Raw genomic sequence first — 18,197 nt, 5'->3', positions numbered from 1 at the left:
ATGGCCACCATTGTAAATCATACATTGCAAGTAAATGTAAAAAAACGCGGGCCGTTGGGTCGCTGGGGTGGGGCGGAGTGCAGGGTGATTCCCAGAATCACCCCGCCATCCCTGCGAGCCGTTGGGTCACCACGGTGGGGTGGAGGGTGGGGTGATTCTTGAAATCACCTTGCCACCCCTACGAGCCGTTGGGCCCTTTGCCCCACCCCGGTGGCCCAACGGTTTGCGAGGGTGGCGGGGTGATTCCCGGAATCAGCCCGCCACCCCAACAGGTCGTTGGCTCACCGAGGTGGGGCGAAGGCTGTCCGCAACCCTCCGCTCCACGCCTACGACCCAACAGCTCGCAGGGGAGGCAGGGTTATTCCTCGAATCGCCCCTCCACACTCATGGGCGATTGGGCCACTGGGGTTGGGCGGAGGCTATTCGCAGCCCTCCACCACACCCCGACGACCCAATAGCTCACAGGGGTAGCAGCGTGATTCTTAGAATTTCCTCGTCACACCCACAGGTCGTTGGGCCGCCAGAGTGGGGCAGAAGCTTTCTACATCCCTTTGCCCCACCCTAGCTGGCCAATGGCCCAGGGGGTAGCACGGTGATTCCCATAATCACCCTACCACCCCCGTGGGCCATTGGTTTGCTAGGGTGGGGCGGAGGTTGGGGTGATTCCCGGAATCACCCCACCACCCGCACTAGTCATTGGGCCGCCGAAGTGGCGTGGAGGTTGGGTATGGCAGGGTGATTCGCAGAATCACCCCGCCACCCCTACGAGCCATTGGGCCGTTAGGGTGGGGCAGAGGCTGTCCGCAGCCCTTCGTCCCACCCACGTGGGCCTTTAGGTCGTCAGGGTGTGGCAGAAGCTGTCTGTAGCCCTCTACCCTACCCCGGTAGCCCAACAGCCCACAAGGGTTGCGGGGTGATTAGAGACAGCCCTCTGCCCCACCCTGATATCCGAATGGCCCGCTGGGGTGGGGGGTGATTCTAGGGTAATAGAATTTTAATGTATTTCAAATCCCATTATTTTATCTTTATGGTCATTACTAAAACATGTTGAATTTATACTTTGGAAAGAAAAATGTTATTCTACCAAAAAAATTTGTGTGTTTTTTCCTCATAAACAACTATTTTTTTGCACATAAAAATTCGGTTTTACTAACATTTTTTTAAAATGTTGAAAATTCACCCTAAAAAAAAACCATCGTTCCAGTATCAACACTTTTAATTTTCAGGGTGTTTTTTGCACGAAAATTTAATTTTCACTGCCATTTTTAAAACATGTTCAAAATTGACATCCTGTAGCAGAACCATATTTTTTTTTGAAGAGTGGAGTTTTCTTGTGAGGATGAGAATTATGATGGGAGAATAAACTTGTTTTTAAATTGGGACACCATTTTTCACCTCACTCATCAACAAGAAGCACTCCTCCTCTTACCATAACTTGAAATCCTAAGTGCTCTAAAATTGATAATTGGTAGTAGGGTTCCCTTGCATAAACCTTTGAGAACACATGGGAACATTTTATTGACATGGATAGATAAGTTTTTCTAGACTTGAAGAGACAGTCAAGGATGGATTTGCGAAAGAAGAAGAGGGCGGCAAAGAAAAAGAAAATGTTGAAACATAAGAAAAAGTGCCTGAAAAATTAGAACAAAGGATAAAAGGAGAATAAGAAGAAAACTGAAGAGATAACCTCCATCCAATCCAAATGAAAGGAGCCCTAATCCTCTCAAAATAGTCCAAGCACTAGGGAATCCATGACCAAACAACTAAAAGGAGAATATGACCTACGACTGGAAGGAAAAAAGCTGCTACAGGAAGGAAGATAGTTGTTACAGGAAAGAGGAAAGTTGCTATAGGAAAGTGTTGGATAGCTATAAGACAGGTCAAGAAAGCCACCAGGGCCATAAATGATGCACACTTAGGTCACTAGGTTGCTCAAAGGGTGAGAAACACTTTCCACAGCGGGGTATGACGGGCCTCTAAATTAGACATAAATTAAGGCCCATATGAACATCCTTCAGTACATTAAACTTTATTTTGCATTAGATGACATATTTTTAACTTTAATATGTTCATTAGGAAGGTTTATGGATAATTTCATATTTGTGCCTAATATTGTTTCTCTTTGAATTATATTGTGAGAATATTGGGCAGATTATGAAGACTTGGAGGAGGAGATAATCTAAGGACTTACTCCCTACTACAGAAGGATACATATTGGATAATAAATCAACATGATATTATGAAATTATTGCACAAATTCTAGATCTCCAATTATTGATAAAATCTAGGAATGTGTTCCCTATCATTTAATTCAGAATTCTAGTGTTGGGAACCAGATCCACTATTTGAGGGATTTGGAGGGAAAAACTTCTTACTTTCAAAGAGAATGATTCCTCATGATTTTGTATAGTTACCAATTCAAATTTTCCTCTAGGGAATGTATTCTTTAGTCTTCTTATGGAGAAAACTTGTATTTGTGTAGCCCCACATTCATTTCTAGACAATGGTGTACTTAGATTTATTCAAATAATGAATATTGATGAAATTTTTAGCTTGAAAAACTTGGTCTCCTTCACAGGACTTTGAGTATCCTTGGATTGGGTTAAATGGTTGAAGTGAGTTTTTATATAGCGTATTTATAGAGTTACAAGAATGATGTCATCCTTGGAAAATTTTTGGAAGGTCATAGCCATCATTGAGTTACTTGGATTAGTTTACTTATTCACAAACATAGAATTTCTAGAACTCCCTTGTAGCAAATAGTTGTAGTTTTCTGCTATTTCTTATAACATGTTAATGAGCTTCATTTGAGTTGATTCCACTTTCATTAGATCATAAAAAAATTCAATTCTATAACAAAATTTACCCATTTTCATTTCCACTTTATTAGGTTAGGCATTTTATAGGTTAAATAATTCACTAGTTCTGGAATTTCCAGATTTTAGACTAGTAATTTTCTGTTATTTTTTAGCACATGTTAACAGAGGTATTTCGGAGTGATTCCACTTGGAATGGAGACTTAAGACATCCTAATTAATAAAAAAACTTGTCCCATCCCATTTTCATTTTATTTACTTTTTCATTCGGTGAATTATCTCCTCCTATAGAAAATATGTCCCTTCCTATAGAAAACCTGTAACACCACTTTCCTTCATCAATTTTTATCCCCATTGCAACTATGACTTAATATAGATGAATAATAACCCCAAGCTATGAATTTATGATTAGGAGAAGCTCCTAAGCCACTCCAACCGTTCCTTTTATTCACTGCAAAAAGAGAGTAGACTTAGTGTCTTTATCACAAGTGTGATGCAAGTAGGTTACTGATTTACAAAAAAGTGTGAACTAGGTAGATGGTACATGCCATTCTGATTGGTAGTTTGATGAATTGTGCAAGATAAAATAGCCTTATTTCTGCAAACATATTATCCTTTTTCCTTTCATTACTTAATTAGTACAAGTTGAGCAAGTAGCATTTCCATTTCTTGCAAATAGAGTAGCAATTCCATGTTTGCAATTAGGTTAGACATTCACTCCATTAAATCAAATAAACAAGGGATGGACACATTCTATTTTGCACATATACTGTCGATATCTCTTAATTTTTTAGGAACCATGGGTTGATAATTAAATTTGGTCACCTTGGGAGTTGCAACATTCTTGTTGCAATATTGGGGCTCATCAGCAGGCCAACTCCTTCACTAGGGAAGGTGGTTGAGTAGCGACCATGTTCAATAGAAATTCCCTCACTTGATGGAGGCTTTGCATGAAATGGGGACCATTGTTTCATAACTAGGGAGGACTAATCTAAGTGGATATTGGTTGTCACCCACTATTCCACCTAGACCTCCAGCCGGTTTCATTTGTTTCTATAATTATAGCAGCATATAATATTTTTAGTATTTTTTTTTGGTACTGAACATCCATAGTTTTTTTTGCCTCCTAAACGACGTTTTTGTGAGGTCTAAAACAAGCTTGGTGCCACAGGCAAGGTCTTATGGACAATCTTTTATTACTTGTAGAGATATTTCCAATGAGGTATCGTACACGCCAAATGGAGATCACATGAACAAGTTACAACCTCGAGAAGTTGGTTGCCCAACTAACCCCAACGAGACCCACAAACTCTTGGCATTTCATCTCACGGGATTAGGGTTTTGGTTTTTAGGGTTTTCCCTTGTTGTTAAATAATAAAAATGCCCTTTAGCCTCATTGTAACACAGTTCAGAGGCGTGTAGCTTCCACATCTCTTCTCAAAGATAAGCTACCATCACATGATCTAGTCTATTTCCATTCAATATTTAAGCATATTTCAGTTATTTGATATTAATGAAATGAGGTTTTGTTTCTGTTGCATCTCTATGTTTATGTTTATATCTATATGTTTTTGCATTCCTGCATAATTCCATATCAATATTTACAATTCCTGCAAGAATTGTTAATTTATGTAATGTAAAGGAGGTTTCCCCCTCGAAGAGGCTAAATTCTAAGGCGTTGATCTATCTTTTCTATCTTTTCTTGAGCTGGTTTCATAACATTTGGTATCAGAGCTTTGGATTCTAGGGTTTCGCTGCTCCAAACAGGTCATCATGGAATTTTCGCTATAACATTTTTTTTGTGATGTTTCAGAAGTCGCAAAAAAAACCCATTTGAGAATAAATCACGCTGAACCATGAGTTCAAATTTCAGAGCTTTTCGCGCGATATTTGCAGAGATATGATCTGAGGAATTTGGTCTTTTTGCAGACTCCTGAGTTACATTCAAAACAGGTGACCTGGGGAAAATCGTCATAACTTTCTCTCTAGGGATTGGATTGAAATTTCGTAAGAAGTTATAGAAAGAGGACAGACTGTAGTTTGTAGTTTCTTGTGTGCATGTTTCAGATCCAGAGGTTGAAACAGTGACTCGTGGCATGTCGTACAATTTCGCTCTACTGAACTAGTCTAGAAGCAAGTCACTGTGGGAGATTTCACATAACTCTTCCTTGGAGAATCCAATTTGGGTCAGACTTGTGGCATTGGAAAGAGGATGCAGAAGGCTACTAAAGATCACAATTTCAAAACTGAATGATCCGAAATTATAGAGATACATCAGATTCAATATCAGGCTTCTATAAAGTGAAAAAAGGTGTGTAGGTTTTTTTTAAATTTTTGCGTAAGCCTGGTTTAACGGAATTCAAAGGGCATAATAAAGCATTATTATTGGTAACTGATGCCCCGAGGAAAGAAAATGCAAATACCTAGTAAGGAACCTGAAAGCTCTAGCATGACTCATGAAGAATAGGAAGAAATGCTACATGATATATCAAAATTACAAGAACAAGTGCAACAAATGTCACGCTCACAAAAGCTAACAGAAGCTAAGATAAATGGCTTGGAATCTAAGATAAATGGCGTGGAATCTAAGATAAATGGCATGGAATCTAAGATAAAGGGCATGGAAGCTAAGATGGATGATTCAAAGACATATTTGAAGAGAGACATGGCAGATTTGAAGACAGATTTGAAGACAGACATGGCAGATTTGAAGACAGACATGGCAGATTTGAAGACAGATTTGACAAATTTTCTACAAGAAATACTTACTAATGGTGAAAAGGTTGTAAAGGAAACTCATGATGTGAACAAAAGTAATGTTAATCATGATTCCATAGACTCTAATGTTGGATCGAAGGCCCACCATATTCCAAAAATTGATATTGAGGAAGTTTGATGGCAAGGATCCCGCCACACTGATATTACAGATGGAGCAGTTCTTCGATCTCAATGATGTGCAAAACACACAAAAGGTACGTATGACAACTGTATATTTGGAACCAAATCAGTTTGTATGGTATCAATGGCTTTGCTCTCGTAAAAAATTTATCACTTGGGCAATTTTTACGGAAGAATTGATAGCACATTATGAAGATACAAAAAGCAACACTTTTTTTAGCCAATTGATAAGTCTCAAACAAAAGGGTTCAGTAATGGAGCACATTGAGGATTTCCAAAAATTGAACATAAGGGTAAAAGATATTCGAGAGGAGCATAGGATTGATGTGTTCATAGGGTCTTTAAAGGATAATATCCAACATGATGTTCGCCTTTGGGAACTTGATTCATTAGAGAAGGCATTCAGGTTAGCAAGAAAAATGGAAAGCAAAATTATGGCAACCAGGAAGCATACCACTCACAACTATAAAGACGAAAGTGTTGTTGCCCCTAGTCAAGGATAATGTTAGCGGCGAATGTTCGCCCTTTGGCGAAATTAAGGGGTTTTAAATTTTTAGTGGGCGAATATTTTGTATCATAGTACATTTTTACAAATCACTTCAAATAGCCAACCTTATTTTAAGGGAGAAGGTAAAAAAGGTAAATTTAGCCCTTGAAATTAGGACTTACAACCTTCTATTCGCCCATTTTCAAGAATAGGTTTTATTTAAGTGAATCCATTCGCCCATTTTCAAGAATAGGTTTTATTTAAGTGAATCCTATGGGCCAAATACCATATTTATAAAAGAGGTATGGTAAATTAATAAAAATATAAATAAATGAGAGGTATGGTAAATAAATAAAACATTTTTTATATTTACTCCATAAGTCACCTTATATACATGTAAGGGTGTAAAAAAATAAAAATATAAGTGGAGGTATGGTAAATAAATAAAACGTCTTTTTATACTTACTCAAAAGGTATGGTAAATAAATAAAAATATAAATAAACTAGACGTATCGTAAATAAATAAAACCTCTTTTTATATTTAGTCCATAACCCTCGTTCTATTTATGAAGGCTCAAGAAAGAGGTTTTATTTAAGTGAATCCTATGGGCCAAATACCATATTTGTAAAAGAGGTATGGTAAATTAATAAAAATATAAATAAACGAGAGGTATGGTAAACAAATAAAACATTTTTTTATATTTACTCCATAAGTCACCTTATATTTACGAACACTCAAAAAATGGGTTATATTTAGGTGAAGTCTATGGCCAAAATACTATGGGACAAATACCATGGACTAGATTGTTATTAATACCATGCAAAAAACCATTATTAACCCTAATATTAGAATTAATAAAAATAAAAATGGCACATGGTATTGACCCATGGTATTCACCAAAATGGCACATGGTATTGACCCATGGTATTCACCTGGAATGTAGCCTATTTAAATGGGGGAATTAAACCAGCATGTAGCCTATGCTAAGATTCACTAGGACTTTACAAAGTTTTATTATTTAGTGAAAGACTCACCAAGATCTTACAAGATTTTATAATTGAGTAAAATATTCGCCATGCCTGGTGAGAGATTCACCAAAAAATTATATATACATATTATATTATTGATAAAATCGCCTTCCATTTTTCCTATATACCAGAGATTCGCCCATTTATTATATTTATAAATTTAGGGGGGGTTCTTAAAATTTTCCCTGCCCCTAGTCTTCCACAACATATAAGGTTGACACCACAACAATTGGAAGAAAAAAGAGCAAAAGGGCTTTGTTACAGTTGTGATAGCAAATACACTAAAGGTCATAAGTGTGCTGAGAAGAAATTATTCTACATAGATTATGAAGAGGAAGAAGAAAAGGAGCAAGAAAGGTCAAAAGAAGAAGATATACTCCAGGAACAAAGCCTAGATGAAGAACAAATAAATCCAACCATATCTTGTAATGCATTGGCGGGAATTACCACTCCTCAAACCATCAAGATAGAAGGACAAATCAAGAAGAAAAAGGTAATAGTGTTGATTGATTCAGGAAGCACGCACAATTTTATTCATTGTAGGGTAGCAAAAGAATTGAATTGCTTCCTATATCCAGCACCAGAGTGTCAAGTGATGATTGCAAATGGAGGAACAATAAATTGCTCTGGAAGGTGCCATAATATCAAGCTATCCATGGGAGAATATGTATTGACTAACCCAATGCTTTCCATTCCAATGGGAGGTGTTGATGTTGTACTAGGAGTCCAATGGCTACAATCCTTGGGTACAATAGCTTTTAATTTTCAAGAAATTTTCATCAAATTTTCTACGGAAGGAAAGGAAGTTGAATTAAGGGGTATTGAAGGGAAACCAGGAAAGATAATCAGCTCTAATGGTATGACAAATCTTCTAAAAAGGGATCAAAGAGGTGTAATTGCACAATTATGTTCGCTAGATGTTTCCACATTGGAATCATCTATTTCCCCAGATCTCCAAAAAGTCCTGGACAATCATTCCAAGGTATTTGAGACTCCCAAAGGTCTCCCACCTATGCGTGATCATGATCATGCTATTCATCTGATTCCAGGAAGTGTTCCTCCAAACATCAGGCCGTATAGATATCCCTATGTCCAAAAAAGTGAAATTGAATGTATGGTTGCAGAAATGTTAGAGGCTGGTATAATTCAACCAAGTCAAAGTTCTTTCTCTTCTCTAGTAGTATTGGTGCACAAGAAGGATGGATCATGGCGCATGTGTCCGGATTATAGGGAGCTCAACAAGCTCACTATTAAAGATAAGTTCCCCATTCCTGTCATTGGTGAATTACTGGATGAATTGCATGGATCAATTTACTTCACCAAGTTGGATCTTCGTTCGGGATATCATCAAATCAGAATGAAGATTGAAGACATTCCGAAAACGGCATTTAGAACTCATGAGGGTCATTATGAATTTTTGGTCATGCCTTTTGGCCTTACCAATGCACCTTCAACATTTCAAGGTTTGATGAATTCAATTTTCAAACCATTCCTTAGAAAATTTGTGTTATTATTTTTTGATGATATACTAATCTACAGCAAGTCTTGGAAGGATCATGTTGAACATGTTGACAAGGTGCTACAACTATTGGAGGAGAAACAAGTATATGCAAAAAGATCCAAATGTTTCTTTGGAGTCTAGGAGGTGGAATATTTGGGTCATATTGTATCTCATGAAGGAGTTAAGGTAGACCCTAGCAAAATTAAATCCATTAAGGAATGGAAAATCCCCACATCCATAAAGCATCTGCGAGGATTTCTTGGGTTGACAGGGTATTATCGCAAATTTGTTAAGAATTATGGGAGAATAGCAGCACCTCTAACAACATTATTGAAGAAAGATGCATTTTCATGGAGTCCGGAAGCAACAAAGGCCTTTGAACATCTTAAAGAGGCAATGTGCCAAGCACCGGTCTTAGCTACACCGGACTTCACAAAAACCTTTATTGTGGAATTTGATGCTTCAGGAAATGGAATTGGTATTGTTCTAATGCAAGATGAAAGACCCATTGCTTTTGAAAGTCGTCCAATCAAGGGAAAGTTTTTAGGAAAAGCTATTTATGAGAAGGAAATGTTGGCAATACTCCATGCACTTAAGAAATGGCGACCCTACCTAATGGGAAGACACTTCAAGGTAAAAACGGATCATGATAGCGTTAAATACTTTTTAGAACAAAGATTATCCTCTGAAGAGCAACAAAAGTGGGTCACAAAGATGTTGGGTTATGACTTTGAAATCATCTACAAAAAGGGAAGCAAAATTTGGTGGCAGATGCACTCTCAAGAAAGGATGAGGATGTGGAAGCATTGTTGTGCGCCATTTCTATTATCCAACCAGATTGGATAAACAAAGCAAGGGAGGAATGGAAGAATGATGAAGAAGTGTGGGCACTTATTCGAAAGATACAACAAGATTCCAGTACGTCTGATACATTTAGCTGGCAAAATGATTCGTTATGGTACAAAGATCACTTATACCTTTGTAAGAATTCCCAGCTAAAACAAAAGATTCTTATGGAATTGCACACTTCTCCCTTAGGAGGGCACTCAGGATTTTTAAAAACTTACCATAGGGTTAAGAAGGATTTTTTTTGGGATGGCCTTAAATCAGATATTCAAAAGTTTGTGGCGGAATGTTTGGTTTGCCAAAAAATAAAGTTGAAACAATTAAGACACTGGGTCTATTACAACCTTTATCCATTCCAAGCCAATGTTGGGAGGAGGTTTCAATGGATTTTATCACAGGTTTACCCAAGTCTGAGGGAAAGAGTGTAATCATGGTGGTAGTTGACAGACTTACCAAGTATGCACACTTTTGTGCATTATCACATCCATTTAAAGCCAGTACAGTTTCTACTGCATTTATGGAAACAATTCAAAAGCTACATGGAAACCCAAAGATTATTGTAAGTGACAGAGATCCCATTTTCACTGGAAATTTTTGGACAGAATTATTTTCTTGTCTTGGTACTCAGTTAGCTCATAGCTCATCTTATCATCCTCAATCTGATGGGCAAACTGAGATAGTAAACAAATGTTTGGAAGGATATCTTCGTTGCTTTGTTTCTGATAAACAGACACAATGGGTCAAATGGTTGCCTCTGGCTGAATGGTGGTATAACACTTCCTTCCATACAGCAACAAAAATGACCCCATTTATGGCACTTTATGGGTAGAAACCACCATCCATCACATCATATTTAAGAGAAAATTCTAAGGTTCAGGCAGTGGAACATCACATCGAACATCAACAACAAGTCCTCCAACTCTTAAAGGATAACCTCGTGTTGGCACAAAATAGAATGAAACAACAGGCAGATCAACATCGCAGTGAAAGAAGTTTTGATGTAGGTGATTGGGTATTCCTATGGCTACAACCGTATAAGAAAATGTCCCTAAAGCAAGCTAAGAAGGGTAATAAATTATCACCAAAGTATTATGGTCCGTACAAGGTGTTGCAAAAGATTGGTACTATGGCATACAAATTGGAGCTTCCTGCAGCTTCTCGATTTCACCCAGTTTTCCATGTTTCATGTTTAAAGAAGGTTATAGGCGACAAGCTCCCAGTTCAAACAATATTGCCAGAACTTGACGAGGAAGGAAAAATTATATTGGAACCGGAAGCAGTCACAGAAGCAAGAACTTGACAGCTACGAAATCGATCAATTTCAGAGTATCTTATCAAGTGGAAGAAATTATCCACTGAAGATTCCACATGGGAGGATGAGAATTTTATGCAGAAGTATCTAGAACTACTCAAGCGTTGAGGACAACACTTTTTTGAAGGAGAGGGGCATGTTGGGTCCTTATAATACTAGTGATTACCCCATTACTATTGTAGTTATACCCCTTATTTATATTGTTGTGCCCCTATTACCCCCATGTTGTTATTTCTGTGCCCCATAGAATTGCTCTATTGTTATTTTTGTTGCTTTATATTATTATTGTTAGGTCGGCTGGATTATATTGTGACTCCTTAGACTCCTATATATAGAAAGGAGGTTTTGTCATTTGAATCATCCAAGAATTGTTAATTTATGTAATGTAAAGGAGGTTTCCCCCTCGAAGAGGCTGAATTCTAAGGCGTTGATCTATCTTTTCTATCTTTTCTTGAGCTGGTTTCATAACACATTCTCATTGAGGAAAAGAGAGGGAAACGAGGAGAGAGCAACTACAACAAGAGATAGAGAGTGCACTTGGACACAAGAAAGGAACAAGCAAGGAAAGAAAGCAGCAAAAGTTAAATTTGTGAGACAACCAAGAGGAAAATTGGAACAACAACTAGCAAGGGAAGAAAAGGATAGAGAAAAGAGCAACCAACAAGAGGATTTTTGTAGGTAATGGTGTACACGTTTAGTTATCTTGTTGGGATTTGAATGCATGGTTCATGCATTATTATTTTGTTGTCATTGGCATAGATTTTTTCCTAGAGTGATAGTGATGTACATCCTGACAATATGCCATTTACTGGATAACCATGATGTTGTGGGTTCCCTGTTTGGTTGAGCTTTGAATGCCAGTAGATTTTGGATCCTAGTTGAGGTGCTCTTAGGAAAAATCCCATGGGTTGGGGGCAGAGATGGTTTTCTTCGGGAAGCCCTTAACAAGTGGGTGGAGACATGAAAATTCCTTTGGGTATGGTGAAGAAATTCTGAGGCATCCAAGCGTGTGTTGTTTTTGATGATTTGTAGACTGGTTTAGGTGAAATAACTATGGCTTGAGGGTGAAGGTGGTTTATTCTCTAGATTCTCTATTTGGTTATGTTTTGGTTTATCCCATGTGATCCAAAATTCAGGCTTAGAATATGGTGCATGGGTGATTGGGTGGAAAGAAAGAATCAATAGAGGAAATTTCATCCTTAATGTGCCCATGAAATTTTCACGTACATAATATGTAAACCAATCACAATCCTTTAAATTTAAAAATAGGTACATGTAAAATTTTGGAGGTAAATTTTTCTTTCTTTCTTTTTTTAATTGTACTTTTGGCTTATCACCTTATAAGTTTACTCAAAATTTCAAGTGTAGACACTCGTTGGATGCAGAATTAAATTCTTCTTTCAACGAGTACCCATTATGCATTCTTCTGAGAAGACTCACATTTATAAAAATTGAAGATACATTATAAAATAATTTTAATGTATCTTCAATTTTTATCAATACAGATCTTCTATGAAAAATGCATAATGGGTACTCATTGGATGCAAAATTTAATTATGCACCCAACGAGTGTCTACACTTGAAATTTGTGTAAACCTATAAGGAGATAAAAAAATACGATTAAGAACATTAGTTTTATTATTTTCCCTCCAAAATTCATAACTCTTGTTTTATTATATTCCTATTATTCTATTATTTTTCCTTAGGATGCCACTTTTAGGATAAAAATTCCTCTAATGTGGTTCAACGCATTTTATGGTCGGGTAGAATGTGGAAGTCTTTGACTTGGTTGGCACTATGCATATGTTAATATGTGTTTTTATTTAATGAAGATCAATGTGTTTATTATCTGACTGGTTTGTCATGACTTTATTATTGTTTAAGTTCATGTTATATGTATGGTGTATTTCTTGTTATATGAAGTGCTCTTGGTAAATATCTCATAAAACTAGTGAAAACAATGAACAAAATATGAATCCATGACTTATAGGTACCATGCTCGCAAAATGTTTGTAAAAATGAATAACATGTGTTGCGTAAGTTAGACCCCATTTCTGTAACTACATCTTGGAAGTTGGGTCATGCATAGTAACTCTCAGCTCATGTTTACCCTAGTAAGTATGTAAAAGTGAGTAAATGTGGCATGAGGTGTTACATCCACAACATGAATTTATATGAGATATTTACATTGTTTACACATAGGGTCATTTATCTAAGATCCTATAGCTTGACTCCCATCATTATAGTGCATAAAGACACATTCTACAACCCAATAAGAGGGAGGTGTAATTCTTTTGGTGGTCTACTTACAATTGATAATGCCTTTTTTAAAATTAAAATAAACTAGCAATTGCACCAAATGTTGCAAAGGAAATGCCGTAAGGCATAAATTCAAAAAGAATAGTGACATATAAAATATTCACAAGTGGAGGAGGCTAGGGAGACTTGAGTGAGGAGACAACAATAGTGAACCAACATGATGAGCATGATCACAAGTGGGAGCATGAATTGCTAGCTAAGGTCCTAGCTATGCTATTACTGTAACCCCTGTCTATGGTGCTTCTCTTAGATGCCTTCATTGGTGCTTTTCTTAAACGCCTTCATTGCCCCTGTCTATGGTGCTTTTCTTAGATGCCTTCATTGCCCCTGTCTATGGTGCTTTTCTTAGATGCCTTCATTGCCTTTGCTTTAGCTGATGTGTTGCTAGCTAAGGTCCTAGCTATGCTATTACTGTAACCCCTGTCTATGGTGCTTTTCTTAGATGCCTTCGTTGCCTTTGCTTTAGCTAATGTGTTTCTAGCTAAGGTCCTAGCTATGCTATTACTGTAACCCCTGTCTATGGTGCTTTTCTTAGATGCCTTCATTGCCTTTGCTTTAGCTGATGTGTTGCTAGCTAAGGTCCTAGCTATGCTATGCTTTTCTTAGATGCCTTCATTGTCTTTGCTTTAGCTGATGTGTTGCTAGCTAAGGTCCTAGCTATGCTATTCTTTTCTTAGATGCCTTCATTGCCTTTGCTTTAGCTGATGTGTTGCTAGCTAAGGTCCTAGCTATGATATCACTGTAACCCCTGTCTACGGTGTTTTTCATGCTTTATTGCCGTTGCTTTAGTTGATGGGTAAACAAATGGTGCTTTGGTTGGGTCCAATTGGACTTGGATGCAATATAATTCTTGCTAAGGAAAAAACCTTGACCTTTGAAATAAAATAACAAAAAAGAATTACTAAAAAGTTGAATGAAATAAATTGGAAATTCTAAATAACTAATGAATAATTAATAGGCAATTAAAAAACATAAATTAAAATAAATAAATAAATAAAAGAGAAATTGAAAGTGTCAACAATGTTTTGTACCTATTTTTTGAGGTAAAAATTAATTTTCCCAATATAGAACTTACCATAAGATAAAAAATCTGGTAAATTTTGAAACTTAAATGGAGTTACATTTACATAGTTTTTGTCTTAAAAAATCTTTGATAATATCTTATACTCTTATTTTAAAATCAATTGTGCTACCTTTCATGGTTTCTATTAACATGGATCACCATAGTTTCAATAATTTTATATCATATAAATTTACATTAAATATTTAAATATTTGTAATGAAATTTTGTAAATGAAACTTAAATGGAGTTACCTTTGAAATAAAATAACAAAAAAGAATTACTAAAAAGTTGAAAGAAATAAATGGGAAATTCTAAATAACTAATGAATAATTAATAGCCAATTAAAAATCATAAATTAAAATAAATAAATAAATAAATAAAAGAAAAATTGAAAGTGTCAACAATGTTTTTTACCTGGTTTTTGAGGTAAAAATTAATTTTCCCAATATAGAACTTACCATGAGATAAAAAATCTGGTAAATTCTGAAACTTAAATGGAGTTACATTTACATAGTTTTTGTCTCAAAAAATCTTTTATAATATCTTATACTGTGTGATTCTGTTTTCCGGATTCATCGCATCTGTTGATTTTGTTTTCTGGATTTATCGCATCTGTTGATTTTGTACATCGACGTTTCGAACCAACCCCTGTGGCTCATCATCAGGATTAGAATTTGTGAAGAAGTGAGAGAAGGGTGAGGATGAATAAATACATGTTGAGATGGGAAGAGTGAAAAGCCAACTGGTTCAGGTTTAAGGATAGGTTTATTTATATATTTATATTTTGGATTGAGTTAATTTTATTTTAATTTAAATTTTAATTTAAATTTTTATTTAGTCTTTATTTGAATTTTAATTTTATTTAACCTAATCATGCTTTAGTTTTAAATTTGAATTATTAGTTTATTTATTTATATATGTATGTGTATGTATATATTTATTTTGCTTGATTTAATGTCTATGATATAATTTTTAATACAGATTTAATTTAATTTGGTAATGTTATCTGACACAAGGAATTAAGGGGGGGAAGGGGAGGACAGGAGGACTGGGAAGCGGTTGAATTATTAGTTATCACGGGAATCCAGTTATCACTTATCTTCCACCCGTCGTCACGATTTAGGTTATCGGGGTGTTTTCTTATTTCAATTGCTTCTCTGAATTTCCTATGGTGGTAATGTTCAATTCTGGCCATAACATAGGAGTCTTCTATGCAAATGTGGTGATTGGTTTTACTAGAGTGCTCAGCCAGGGCTGAGGTTTTGGAGCGGTTATGGTTAATGTCAGCTGCATGCTCCTGAATCCTGGTCGATATGGATCGGCCTGTTTCCCCAATGTATGTCTTTCCACATGAACAAGGGACCACGTAGACCCCTTTGTGGTGTTTAGGGTCAATAGGATCTTTTACAGATTTAAGGCATCTGTTAATTGTTTTCAAAGGTCTGAATGTGGTTTTTATGTTATTTTTTCTCAAGACGTGAGAGATTTTATCAGTGGTGCCTAGGATGTAAGGAAGGTGTACTGTACCAGCGTAATCATCCCTATGATGTTTGTTCATGGGATTTTCAACCTTCCTGAAGGCCTTAATCCCTTGGTGTCTCTTGTATCCATTCTTTTTGAAAACATCCAATAGGTGGTTTTTCTCTTGTTCAAAACTATCATGATCTGAAATACGAACCGCTCTTGTTGCTAGAGTGTTTAGCACTCCAAGTTTCTGAGCCGGATGATGGTGAGAGTTGGCATGAAGATAGTGTTCGGTGTGAGCCTTTTTGCGATAGACTTGGTGAGATATAGTTCCATCCTGGTTTCTTATGATAAGGATGTCAAGAAAGGGAAGACAACCATTTTCTTCCACTTCCATTGTGAACTTGATGGAATTTGACTGGCTGTTAAGGTGTTCAAGGAATTTGTTTAGTTTTTCTTTTCCATGAGGCCAGATGACATAAGTGTCATCAACAAATCTTTTCCATAATTTAGGCTTTAGGGGAGAGGACTCAATGGCTTTAATTTCAAAATGTTCCATGAACAAATTAGCAATGATGGGAGACAGGGGTGATCCCATGGCCACACCACACGTTTGTTCATAAATCTCCTCTTTGAAGCTGAAAAAGGTGGATTTTAAACAGATTTCAACCAATTTTGCTGTGTTAGGGTCTGTGATTTTGTGCACAACCTCCATGGCTTCATTTATAGGGATGTTGGTATATAAAGCTTTTACATCAAAGCTCACTAAGATGTCATCTTTGTCTAGATTTATGTGCTTAATCTCATTAATGAAATGGTGGGAATCTTTGACAAAGGAACTGGTATTTCCTACCAAGGGTTTAAGTTTTTTAGCCAGGTGCTTCGCCAGGTGGTAAGTAGGGCCCCCAATAGTATTGACAATGGGTCTAATAGGTATGCCTTCTTTGTGAATTTTAGGGGCTCCATATATCCTAGGGGTGTAAGGGTTGGTTTCAATGAGATTCTTCATATTGTGTTCATTGCTTAATTTAATCAAGTTGTTGACATTCCTGGAAATCTTCTTTATGGGATTCTTCTTTAATTTGATGTAGCAACCACTATTGTTTAAATGGTCTAACATTTTTTCATTGTAGTCTTTGGTGTTCATTATAACAGTCGCACCTCCTTTGTCCGCCTTTAGGACCACTATGTCGGGATTTTGGTTTAAAGTTTTGAGAGCTAGGTATTCTTGTTTTGATATGTTGCTCTTGGGAGGTCTGGCTTTTCTCAGGATTATGGAACAATCTTGTCTGATGGCTTCTTTAATGTTGTCAGGCATGTTTTTAATTTAATCCCAATATCTAAAAATCAATTGTGCTACCTTTCATGGTTTAGATTAACATAGATCACAATATTTAAATATTTGTAATGAAATTTTGTAAATGAAACTTAAATAGAGTTACATTTACATAGTTTTTGTCTTAAAAAATCTTTGATAGTATCTTATACTCTTATTTTAAAATCAATTGTGCTACCTTTCATAGTTTCTATTAACATGGATCACTTGGATTTTTTCATACCATAGTTTTAATAATTTCATATCATATAAATTTACATTAAATATTTAAATATTTGTAATGAAATTTTGTAAATGAAACTTAAATGGAGTTACATTTAGAGAGTTTGTCTTAAAAAATCTTTGATAATATCTTACACTCTTACTTTAAAATCAATTGTGCTCCCTTTCATAGTTTTTATTAACATGAATCATTTGGATTTTTTTATACCATAGTTTTAATAATTTAATATCATATAAATTTACATAAATTTTGTAAATGAAACTTAAATGGAGTTACATTTAGAGAGTTTGTTTTAAAAAATCTTTGATAATATCTTACACTCTTACTTTAAAATCAATTGTGCTCCCTTTCATAGTTTTTATTAATATAAATCATTTGGATTTTTTTTGTACCATAGTTTTAATAATTTAATATCATATAAATTTACATTAAATATTTAAATATTTGTAATGAAATTCTGTAAATATTTTTTAAAAAACTGAGATGTGATACACATAAATAAATTATTTGGTCTTTTCTTTGTCAATTAAAAAGTGGAATAATATAATCTCAATTTTAAGGAAAAAAGAAAAACTAAAAAAAATTAATAATTATAAAACAAATTACAAAAAATATATTAAAAATGAAAGCAATTAAAAAGAAATGTTAAATAACTAATAAATATTTAATAAATAATATTGGTTGGCTATTCCAACTATCCCAAGGCAAGGCATAATCTACACAAATTATTTGGTCTTTTCTTTGTCAATTAAAAAGTAAAATAGTATAATCTCAATTTTATGGAAAAAAAAAAACTAAAAAAAATAATAATTATAAAATAAATTTAAAAAAATATTCAAAAATGAAAGCCATTAAAAGGGAATGTTGAATAACTAATAAATATTTAATAAACAATATTGGTGG

Source organism: Pinus tabuliformis, chromosome 5_1 (genome assembly GCF_031772625.1).
Source record: "Pinus tabuliformis cultivar Carrire ecotype Pingquan chromosome 5_1, CPIR1, whole genome shotgun sequence".
Taxonomy (NCBI): domain Eukaryota; kingdom Viridiplantae; phylum Streptophyta; class Pinopsida; order Pinales; family Pinaceae; genus Pinus; species Pinus tabuliformis.
The sequence above is the reverse complement of the archived record's forward strand: the minus strand, read 5'-3'. Positions refer to the sequence as shown.